At 34.0% G+C, this 12,799-nt stretch overlaps 1 protein-coding gene across 1 annotated transcript in view; it reads right to left on the bottom strand.

Annotated features, from left to right (window-relative positions):
* LOC117095052 (low-density lipoprotein receptor-related protein 1B) overlaps positions 1-12,799 on the bottom strand; it is a 1,687,268-nt gene that overhangs the window by 326,415 nt on the left and 1,348,054 nt on the right. The window lies entirely within an intron of this gene.

The following is a 12,799-nucleotide window of genomic DNA, read 5'->3' as shown; positions in this document are numbered from 1 at the left end:
ATAGGTAAACTAGGAAATCAATGTTTGCATCAACATATACACAACTACTATACTTGCAAGGATATACATCAGTGGATAAACTACAGAAAAGTTTGTGTTTAAAACATGTGATGATTACTTTTATGTGTCAACATGGCTAGGCTGTGATATACAGTTATTCAATCAAACACTATCCTGAGTGTTGCTGTGGAAGTATTTTGCAGATGTGATAACCATTTGCAATCAGTTGACTTTAAGTGAGGGAGATTATTCTCAAAAATCTGGATGGTCTTGACCTAATTCAATCAGTTGAAAGGCCTTAGGAACAGAATTGAGGTTTCCCTGATAAAATAACTCTTTCTGTGGTCTTCAGCTTCAGCTCCTGCCTGAGAGTGTCAAGCATGTCTTTAGTGACAGCCTGCCCAAGGATTTCAGATTTGCCTAGCCAGTTTTCAGGATCTCATAAGTCAACATTTTGCAACAAATAACATATATGTAGGTATATATATACAGCAGGTCCTTGAATAACATGTTGGTATAACATTGACAAGGAAAAAAAATTATCCCCATCTGGGTCCACTGTCTGTATGGAGTTTGCCTGTTCTCCCCATATCTGTGTGAGTTTTCTCTGAGTGCTCTGGTTTCATTCCACATCTCAAAAATGTGCATGTTAGGTTAATTGACATGTTTAAATTGTCCCAGTTGAAGAGACTGACATCATCAAAATTGCAGAAGAGAAGCCAGATGGTTTCACTGTCCCCAACAGAAAACCAAAAATAATTATCCAGTGCCAAGATGATCATCAGCAATATCCAGGAACTGAAATCTGACGCTGAGATGATCCCTGAAGCTACAGAAAGCGAAAAACTCTGAGCAGACAGTAAGAGAAATACATCATCCTTTATATTCATAATGGCCCTCCCCCAATCTGCCAGGCACCATGCATGAATGATTCCTCCTAGACTCATGGTTTCTACACTGGAAAAAATGAGATCAAGGCAGAACCAGCTTCCTGGATCCCCTTTTAAGAAAACTATTACTGTCTGGACCCACAGGAAGAATCATGAGCGTCTGCAGGGAGAAAACCCCTGAGGGCAGCTAGAGACACAGAGGGGAGGTGGGATTAGAAATCCCAGCCTGTGAAACACTGTTCTTTATCTCAGCCAAGGGGACACCAAATAAAAGTAGTTATTCAGCAGCAACACACTGTAGGAGGCAATCTCAATGAGTATTCTGAGCATGAAGTCCCAGCCAGTCTCCTACAGAGCCAAGGTATCCTCCTTAGGAATCCCACTCCAATTCAGGACCAGAACTGTTCTGAATACCTGTGAGAGCCAAGGCAAATTTGGGATTAAGATGCCATCTAATGCCAAAATAATAATAATAATAATAATAATAATAATAATAATAGAAAAAAGCCATCAATCTAGGATTAAGTGGATTTACAAGTGACTGCAAAGAAACTCTAAGCAAACATACCCTAGAAAACCAACACAAGCCAGATACAAGTAAAGGCTTTCAATGAAAAGCTATAGACATATATCCGTAAGAAACAACAGAAAACAGGGAACCAAGACCTCCTCAAATGAACAAAACAAAGAGCCAGTGATTAACCCTAATGAGACAGCAATTTGTGAGCTCTCAGATTAAGAATTCAAAATGGTAGTTCTGAAGAAACTCACTGAACTCCCAGGTAACATGGAAAATGAATTCAGAAAATTATCAGAGCAAGTAAGAAATATTAAAATAATAATTTAAAAAATCAAACAGAAATCTTAGAAATGACAAACAAGTTTGCTGAACTAAAAAATGCACTAGAGGCAACAGCAGAATGGATCAAGCAGAAGAAAGTAAGTAAGCTAAAAGAGAGACTATTAGAAAACATATAGTAAAAGTATAAAAAAGAAAAATAATAAAAGGAAATGAAGAACACTTACAAGATATAGAGAATAACCTCAGAAGTGTAAATCTAACAGTTATTAGCATATAAGGGGAGTTGAGAAAGAGCAAAGGATAGAAAGCTTACTCAAATAATAACAGAAAAAGTACCAAACATAGATAAAGATAAAAGTATCTAATTATAGGAAGGTCAGAGATCACCAAACAGATTCAACCCAAATAAGGCTATCCCAAAGCCTATAATAATCAAATTCTGAAAGGTTACGGACAAAGCAAGGATACTAAAAGCATCAAGAGATAAGAAGCAAATAACACATAAAGGAGCTCCAATTCACTTGGCAATAGACTTCTCAATGAAACCATGTAGGCCTGGAGAGAGTGGGGTGACATATTTAAATTGCTGAAAGAAAAAAAGCTGCTGAGCAAGAATATTGTACCCAGAAGGCTTTCCTTCAAACATGAAAGAGAAATACAGTCTTTACCACACAAACAAAAGCTGAGGGAACTCACAATCACTAGATCCATCTTACAAAATAAATAAATAAATAAATAAATTCTAAAGGGAGTTCTATATGCAAACAAAAAAAAAAATTAAAAAGATGCTAATGTGCAAAAAGAAAACATTTCAAGGTCTAAAACTCATCGATAACAAATTCATAATACTCTAAAAACAAGTAACAAAATGGCAGTAATAAGTCCTTACTTATCAAACATAATACTGAATGTAAATGGATTAAATTCTCCAATTTTTAAAAGACACAAAGCAGCTGATTTTTTTTATTCAGGCTTTTTTTATTTAGGCTATATGCTACCTGTAAGAAACTCATTTCACCTATAAAAAGACACACATAGGCTGAAAGTGAAGAGATGGAAAAGCCCATGTAAACAAAAATCACAAGCAAAGTAAGAGTAACTATTCTTATATTGGATAAAACAGACTAAGTCAAACTTAAAAAGAGACAAAGAAGGTCCATATATAATAAAAAAGAAATCAATTCAGTAGTAGGATATAATAATTCTAAATATATATGCCTCCAACACCAAGGCACCCAAATATAAAAACCAAACATTAATAAATCTAAAGGTAGAGAGAGACTGTAACACATTAATAGTACAGGAATTTAACACCTCATTCTCAGTAATTGACAGATCATTGAGACGGAAAATCAAACAAGAAACAGTGGCGTTAAACTATACTCTAGACTAAATGAATCAAACTGACATTTACAGAGTATTTTGTCCAACAGCTACAGAATATACATTCATCTCATCAGCACATGCAACATTTTCCAGAATAGACTCTATGTAAGGCCACATAAGTCTAAAATAAGTCTCAAGAAATTAAAAAAAAAGTCAAAATTGTATCAAGTATCTCTCTGACCACAATGGGATAAAACTAGAATTCAATAATGAGTAATTTTAGAAACAATACAAACACATGACAATTAAACAACATGCTCCTGAATAATCAATGGGTCAATGAAGAATTGAAAAAGGAAATTTTACAAAAGTAATGAAACAAACAAAATTAGAATATAACATACCAAAACTATGCTATAAAGCAAAAGCAGGGACGTTACAGCAATGAACACCTACATCAAAAAGTTAAAAGGTTTCAAATGAACATCCCAATGATGCACCTCAAGGAACTAGGCAAGCAAGAATAAACCAATCCCAAACGTAGTAGGAAAAAAAAAATGATAAAGATCAGAACAGAAATAAATACAATTGAGACTAAAAAAAATACAAAAGATAAATGACATGAAAAGCTGTTTTTTAAAAGACAAAATTGACAAACCTTTAGCTAGACTAAGGAAAAATAATAAAAGACAAATAAAATCAGAAACAAAAGAAGGAGACATAACAGCTGATACCACATAAATACAAATAATCATTAGGGACTATTATGAACAACTAAACACTAACAAATTGGAAAACCTAGAATAAATGGATAAATTTCTGAACACATACAACCTACAAAGATTGAATCATGAAGAAATAGAAAAAAAAAAAAAAAAAAAAAAAGACCAGTAATGAGTAATGAGATTAAATGAGAATTAAAAAATACTCCATCAAAAAAAAACAAAAAAAAAAAACCAGGACCTACCTGATGACTTCACTAGTAAATTATGCCACACATTTAAATAAGAACTAATGACAATTGTACTCAAAATATGTTAAAAAATTGAAGTGGAGGGAATGCTTCCCAACTCATTCTAAGAGGCCAGCATTTCCCTGATGTTAAAACCAGACAAAGACATGACAAAAACTAGGAAAACCATATCCCTAATAAACATAGATGCAAAAATCTTCAACCAAATACTAGCAAACTAAATTCAACAACATATTGAAAAGATTATTCACCACAATCAAGTGGGAATTATTCCAATGATGCAAGCATGGTTCACCCTATGCACATTAATAAATGTGATAAATCACATTAACAGAATGAAGGACAAAAGACACATAATCATTTCCTTAGATGAAAACACATTTTAAAAAATCCAACATCTCTTTAAAAAAAATACTTCTTAGCAAACTGGGTATAGAAGAATCAGACCTCAAAACAATGAAGGCCATATATAATAAATCCAAATCTAAGTTCATACTGAGTGGAGAAAAAAGGAGAGTTTTTTCTCTAAGTTCTGGAACAAGACAAGGATGCTTCTATTATTACTTATTTTCAACATAGTACTGGACGTTCTAGCAAACTAGGAAAGAAGAAGTCAACTTATTTTTGTTTTAAGAGGCATGGATATTATAATTAGAAAAACCTAAAGTCCCCACCAAAAATCTATTAGAACTGATAAACAAAATCAATAATGTTGCAGGATTTATCACACAATAATCAGTGGCATTTATATAAGTCAACAGTGAGCAAACTGAAAAAGAGATTAAGAAACAATCCCATATGCAATTGCTACATAAAATATAAAATGCCTAGAAGTAAATTTTAACCAAAGAAATAAAAGATCTCTACATAGAAAACAATAAACTGCTGATGAAAGACACTGAAGAACACACACAAATAAGTGAAGACATTCCATGCTCATGGAGTGGAAGAATTAGAACTAATCTGTCAACACTACCCAAAGCTACCCACAGATTATGTGCAATCTCTTTCAAGATACCAATGACATTATAGAGCCACAAAAGACCCCAAATAGCCAAAGCAATCCTAAGCAAATAAATAAATAAAGCTGCAGGCATCACATTACTTGATCTCAAAATGTACTACAAAGACATAGTAAACAAAACGGCATGGTGCTGACATAAAAACAAACATAGAGAACAATGGGACACACTGGAGAACTCAGAAATAAATCCATACACTTACAGCCAATACATTTTTGACAAAGACATCATGAACATACATTGTAGAAAGGACAATCTCTTCAATAAATGGTGCTGGGAAAACTAGATATCCCTATGCAGAAGAATGAGACTAGACTCCTATCTCTTGCCATATACAAAAGTCAAATCAAAATGAATTAAAGCTTAAATCTAAGATGTAAAACTATTAAATGACTGAAAGAAAACATTTGGGGAACACTTTAGGACATGGGTCTGGGCAATGATTCCTTGGCTAAGCTTTCAAAAACACAGCTTTCAAAAACAAAACAAAAAAGCATTTTGTTTTGAAACAAAATGTTTCAGAAACATTTTCAAAAAGCAAAAATAGCAAATGAGATTACATGAAACAAAAAGGTTTCTGCACAGCAAAGGAAACAATCAACAAAGAGAAGAGCAAATCTACAGAACGGAAGAAAATATTTACAAACTATCCATTTGACAAGATATCGACAACCAAAATACATACGGAATTCTATTCAATAGCAAAATAACTAATGTGATTTTAAAATGCGCCAAAGATCTGAATAGGCATGTCTCAAAAAAAGACACACAATTGGCCAACAGCTATATGAAAAAATGTTTAACATCACTAACCATCAGGGTAATGTCACTCAAAACTACAATGGGATATCACCTCACCGCAGCTGGAATGGTTACTATCAAAAAGACAAGAAATAACAGTAGCTAGTGAGGAGGTGACGAAATGACAATAGACCTACATTGCTGATGGGAATGTAATTTAATACTGCTGGCCTCAATCAACAATAGTTCGAACTGCATAGGTTCACTTATATGTGATTTTTTTTTTTTTTTCAAACAAGGACAGATTGAAAATATAAGGTATTCACAGGATGCAAAATTCACATATTTGGAGGGCCAACTTTCTGTGTACACACTCCTGCAGGGCCAGTTGTGTGGATTTTGGTATACATGGATGGTCCTGGAACCAATCCCCCATGTATACTGAGGGACTGTACAGCCAATGTGGAAAACAGTATCAAGATTCTTCAAAAGACTAAAAATAGAGCTAACATGTGATCCAGCAATCTCACTGCTGAGTATATATTAAAAACTAAGAAATTTAATGTATAAATAGAGAACTGCCCTAGCATGTCTATTGCAACACTATTTACAATAATCATAAGTATCTATTATTAGCTGGATAAACAAAATGAGGTACATATACATGATAGAATATTATTCAGCCATAAAAAAGTATGCAATTCTGTCACTGCAACATGTATGGAGCACCAGGTCATTACGTTAAGAGAAATTGGTGAGGCACAGAAAGACAAATACCACATGTTCTCCCACATATATGAAAGCTAAAAAAAGTAGATCTCTCACCGGTAGAGAGTTGATTGAGGGTTACAAGAGGCTGGAGAAGGTACAGAGGAGTAGGGGGATAAAGAAAGTTTGGATAATCAGTAGAAAAGTACAGTTAGAAAGAATAAGATTTAGTGTTTGATAGTAGAGTGACTGTGGTTAACAATAATGTATTGTCTAGTTCAAAATAGCTAGAAGAAATGTTTCCAATGTAAAGAAAAGTTACAGATTTGAGGTAATGGATATCTCAATTTTCTTGATTTAATCTTTACATATTATATGCATATATCAAAATATCACATGCATTCCACACTGTATATTATCATTATGTATCACTTAGAAAAAGACTGTCCCAGTATAAGTGAGGGTGTGTGTGTGCATGAGTGTCTGTGCCCTGTGATGAAATAGTGTCCTTTCCAGGGTTGGTTCCCACTTTGTACTCTGAGCTGTCAGGATAGGCTTCAGTAATCCTGTGACCTTATAGAGAATGAATGAATAAATGAATAAATACAAATTATTATCAAATAAACACTTGTCAAGTACATAATAACCACACAAATCCACAACAATAAATGATGTGGGACAAAAGCACTGAGCAGGACTGCCGTATTTGTTATTGTTTGGTTTTAAACTATGTGGCAGTAGGAGGTATTCTTTACCACTGTCACTTGGCAAACATTTATCTCTTGGTTTAGCCCACCACAACTATGACCACTATCACTCACTCATTCACCAAAAATTGGTTAAAATCTTACATGTTTTTATTATTAGTCTTTCTTAAATGTATGTATGCCTCACATTTATTTCAATGCTTAGTATTACAAGTGTTTGGGGTCTTTATTTAGAAATGTGTTAATGTTTTTCTTGCCAGATACATGCTATAGAAACAGCTCTTGTTTATATTAATGATCCTATGGTGAAAATGCTTTCTTTATAAGTCTTTGGCTTTAAAGTCACAGTTTCCAAGAACATGTCGATGATGTTAAGTGGTGACCTACTGTATATACAAATACGCACTCCCATAATTGGCTTTCTTTCTCTGGTAGAACTCTGACTATTGTGGGTAAGTTTCTCAGAGTCAGCTGCTGAAGGAACACATTAGTGTACAAATTTTTTATAAAGGTTATGTTTAATGTGTTTTAAAGGGGTTAAAAACATCCCTGAAACAAAGGCTTAATTTTATAAATGAGAACCAAAACCATAAGCACAGCTTATTGTCTACACTAACATGGCTTTACTATTTTACTGTTTTCAATAACATAACATCACTAGCCCAAGAAATTATCTCCTAGGAAGATAAAAGTTGCAGATAATGTTGTTGATTTCAAGATCTTCCTGAAAGACTCATCAACTCTTCAGCAAGAAAGCGTCAAACATTTTATAACTTAAGGATCTTCAAACCACTTCCCCTCAAAATCTTTTTGCTGTTCTAACCAGTCTGAAATTTTTATATAATGATCCTTACTCAATCCTAACCACACCTTCATTTGAAAGACCTACCTTAAACCAGACTTCAAAATCTCAATTATGATTTCTTTTTCTCTTTTCTTTCCTTTTTTTTTTTTGAGACGGAGTCTCTCACTCTGTCATCAGGCTGGAGTACAGTGGCATGATCTCGGCTCACTGCAACCTCCACCTGCTGAGTTCAAGCCATTCTCCTGCCTCAACCTCTCGAGTAGCTGGGACTATAGGCGTGTGCCACCTGCCCAGCTAATTTTTGTATTTTTAGTAGAGACGGTCCAGAGATTTAGTAGAGACAGGCCAGGACGGACTAGATTTCTTGACCTCGTGATCCGCCCGCCTTGGCCTCCCAAAGTGCTGGGATTACAGGCATGAGCCCCCACGCCTGGCCATAAATCTAAATTACAATTTCAACTTTGCCCTTTCCTCTCTTAGATATTACTAAGACTTGGCCAGTTAGTGTTCTCTTTTACCATTGTGAAGAAGAAAGTCAGCTGTGTCTAAACAACAGGTCGTTTTGGTAACACTTGGAGGATCCAGATCCAACAGAGGAAAGAAGATGAAAATAAACTCATGTATTCACTATCCAGAATTGAACACTACTAACATTTCATTATACTCAATTTGAATACTTTTATTAAATGTAAACTAAATTTAACTAATACTGTTAAAATTACCTTTGATAAAGAAGAAAGTTCTCTGTCAGATGTTATTATTGACACTTCCCTAAGTCAACTGCTATTATAAAATTGGTGTATATTTCCAGTTCACTTTTTTCTATAGTTTTTAAATAAGTATATCTGGGAGCAATGTATATTAATATTTTGTGCTTCACTTTGAAATTACACAAATGGTATCATGCGATAAGTATGTAAGTAACATTCTGCTACTAACTTTTCTCAATGGTTTTGAAATGAATGTGAAGGAAATGAAAATATGCCACCCCAAAATATACTTCTTTGGTCTATTTTAAGATGACTACTCAGAGGGGCTGCAGACACAGGAATAGTTCTGAAAAGCTGTCCTTAGTAGGGAAGACTTGCATCTGTTGAGAACATCTAGTGAAACACAGATGGAAGAGCTTTATCTGAGGCCTTCTTATCTGCATTATCTGGAGGTAGGAAAAACTTAACTCACAGGAAAAGGAAACTAAAGGTCTGACATGATTACAGGTCTGACAAGGAAACTTTTACCACGGGCTCCCGTCTATTCTTTTTGAGGGCTGCCACCTGTGAGGCTTCACCTGCATAGAGATAACCTTTGCTTGTCACGTCTTTTCTCCCTTTTCCTTCCCATAACCTGTTGCCATGCTCCAAGTCACTATTCCTTTCCAAACAGTATGAAAACTTGTCACATTGCTCCTTTTTATTTTATTTTTATTTATTTATTTTGAGATGAAGTTTCACTCTTGTTGCCCAGGCCAGAGTGCAAAGGCACGATCTTGGCTCACTGCAACGTTAGCCTCCCAGGTTCGAATGATTCTCCTGCCTCAGCCTCCCAAGTAACTGGAATTACAGGCACATGCAACCACACCTGGCTAATTTTTTGTATTTTTCAGTAGAGACAGGTTTTCACCATGTTGGCAAGGCTGGTCTCAAACTCCTGACTCCAGGTGATCCACCTGCCTCAGCCTCCCAAAGTGCTGGGATTACAGGCGTGAGCCACTGCACCTGGCCACATCCCTGTTTTTAGAATTTTATGTTTGCAGGACTCCTGTGTCCATGTGCATGTTAATACATTTGTATGTCTTTTTTTTTTTTCCTGTTAATCTGCCTATTGTTAATTTATTTCAGCAGACTTAGACTCAGACCTTCAAAAGGAAAGTGTGAACTTCCCTACATATATACATATATATGTAAGTAGACACACACACATCTGTATGCACAGATCATGCTTTAGCAATGAAAATGCTGCCTTTCTTTACTCATTTCTCTTTTAATGACGACGTAGGCTCTTTTAAATTTTTTAAATATTATTTAACGTACTTTCTTGAACACATATATAAGAACTCTCTAGTTCTTATATGAAATTGCTAGAATATGAGATATTTCATATGAACTTTTAATTCTAAAAATAACCACAAAAGTTAGATAATATTATCTCCATTGTATAGATATGCAACTGTGCCTTAGAAAAGGTAAGACTTGTTTCAAGTCACAGAGTTAATAAGCATCGAAGCCGTGATTCATATTCAGATGTGTTTGGTTCCTCAAATAACATTTTTTCCCCAACCATGTTGTCCCTGAAACATGACAAAAAGAATGTTTTATGTGTATGTGAAAATTGCTATACATTGTCTCTAATTTCTGGATTTCTTAATTTTCTTTTTCTTCTTGTACTTAGACTTTGAACAATTTAATTCACTTAATTTGGATTGGCAAATTCAAATGGTGAATGTTACCAAAGGAGATGTTAAGTGATCTACAAACATTGCTCATGGTAGGGAGATGGGAGAGAATAGAGGCTGGAGAGACTTTGTCTGCTTACTTTCTTCTTGTGGGTATCTAAAATAAGGATTTCTGGGGCAGACGGAGATGTGACAGTATATAGCAGGCTGGGGAATTGCTGCAGCGCATTCAGATTTTAGAAGTATTTAGAAAGTTAAAAAAAAAAAAGTATTGCATTTATACATGGACAACACAGCTTTTCATTAAGCACTGGGGAGACTATCAATCTTGGCACCTGCTTAACAGGAAGAGCAAGCTAAAGTGGAAAGTTACCAGAAGGCGCTTAACCTTAAACTGTTTGCCTCTTAGCCCCAGCAGCAAAGCAGTACTGAGTTAAATCCCCACATTTGTGTAAACATTTGTTCATTTCAGAGGCCCACTTGGTTACATATATTTCCTCTACTACATTTCTACCGAATCTATTCTGTTTATTCTTCAGTAAACTCACTTAGAGTCTTAATACTACAGATAACCATATAATTTGAATTCCAGTCTATTGGACCTAATGTACATACTACCGCTATTACTGACAGCTTCTATTATTAAGGGCCAGATGTTTTGCCTCATAAATTTTTCTCATTCAGTTCTCATGAGAACTTTATAAAAAAAGACATTTCGTCTTGATTATATGAATAGGGAAACCAAGCATACGAAGCTAACAGTAACTTGCTCAAGGGCACTGAGTTAAATTTACTTAATGGAATCTAAAATAATTTAGGTTCCTGTGCCCCTTCAGGAAAAGGACAGTGTCAAATTTTTATCAACAGGCCTAGTGCAAAATCCGATACTCAATAAAAATCTGTTTATTGAATAAATGAATGTTTGACTCACAGCCATATTCAATACTGATTTAAGGTATAGTCAATTATGCTAAAATAATACATCTTATACAAATTAAAACTTTTAAAAAGTGTCATTTTGAAAATCTATTTTTAAAAAATTTTCAAATATAATCACTGACATAAAGTACACATATGTATTATTGAAAGCTGAATCATCTTTATGCAGTTAAAACTATCAATTGCTGAACAACATCTGAGGTGCCAGCTATAAATTGTGAACAGGTAACACAAATGCCTCTCTCACAAACTTTTTTATTTAAAATTATAAGCTGTTAGGCCATTTATTAAAAACAAAAATTGAGTAGGAAACTGGATATTTAGTATTAGAAAAGATAAGGTTTTCACCCTTATAGAAATAAGCATATACATTAACATTTTGGTATAAACTGTGATTACCAAATTACAATGTAAGGGCTCGATTTGCTTATGCTATTTCTATCACACTCATTTTTCAACGTTACATATTCTGAACAATTCCAGATAAGGACCAGCTGAATTGTCTTAGTTCAAATGGAGTCCTTTCTATGGGCCCTAATCTTGTACAGCCCCTTGTTTCTTTAGTTCTGTCATCTTCCACATAGAAGCATTAGTGTTTCAATTTGCTTTTAATTTCTAATACAACCTTGACTTTCAATTATGTAAAAATCTTAGAACAAACTGGCTAAAGAGCTGTTAACAGTATCATTTTATGTCAGAGGTTTATTCTATAGACCACATGAAAAGAATTATTTATTGCAAATCTTAGTGATACTATACCTTTATTGAATCATCACTATGAAAAATGTGCCCTAAATTTCTAAAACTCAGTTTCTAAATTTCTAAAATTCAGTTTCTAAATTTCTAAAATTAAGTTTCTAAATTTCTAAAACCAAGTTTCTAAATGTCTAAAACTAAGAAAAAATCGACAAGCTTCATGATATATTGATTCTTCTCCCAGATTCAAAAAATATATAGTATTCAATTGAAACAAAATAATGAATTTTCTGTTGTATATTCCACCATTTGCATCTTTATTATAATAATATCACAATTGGGGCTTACCAATATTTTAAAAGGTGTTTTTAAATGACAAATAGGCCCTGTAACAATATTTGCTTCTCAAAGGTATGCAAGAAAACATGAGCAAAAGTGATTAAGGTTCCAAACAATATTACAGATATCTATATGCAAATGGGTAAAATATTATATTCTAAGAGAATGTTTATACTTAATATTTTCAAAGATGTTTCTTTGGAACAAATCAAGGTTCTCTGTCAGTGGCATCATGTTTTATCTGATTATTTGCAATGGTTGGCAAAGGTAGAATAAGAAACTAAATTCACACACTATGGAGTGACTAAAGACTAAACACTAAATATCAAAACCCAAAACCTTGTAATTATCAATAATGACACAAGAATGATGAGCAGGAAAAGACTCAGTAGTTATACTGCCACTGTAGTATTGTATCAGATATTTCACCAGTAAAAATAAGATATTTATTAATTACAT

The sequence above is a fragment of the Trachypithecus francoisi genome, unplaced genomic scaffold (assembly GCF_009764315.1).
Source record: "Trachypithecus francoisi isolate TF-2019V2 unplaced genomic scaffold, Tfra_2.0 Lachesis_group13, whole genome shotgun sequence".
In the NCBI taxonomy this organism is placed as follows: Eukaryota; Metazoa; Chordata; class Mammalia; order Primates; family Cercopithecidae; genus Trachypithecus; species Trachypithecus francoisi.
Note: the sequence above shows the minus strand (reverse complement) of the source record. Positions and strands in the feature narration are given on the sequence as shown.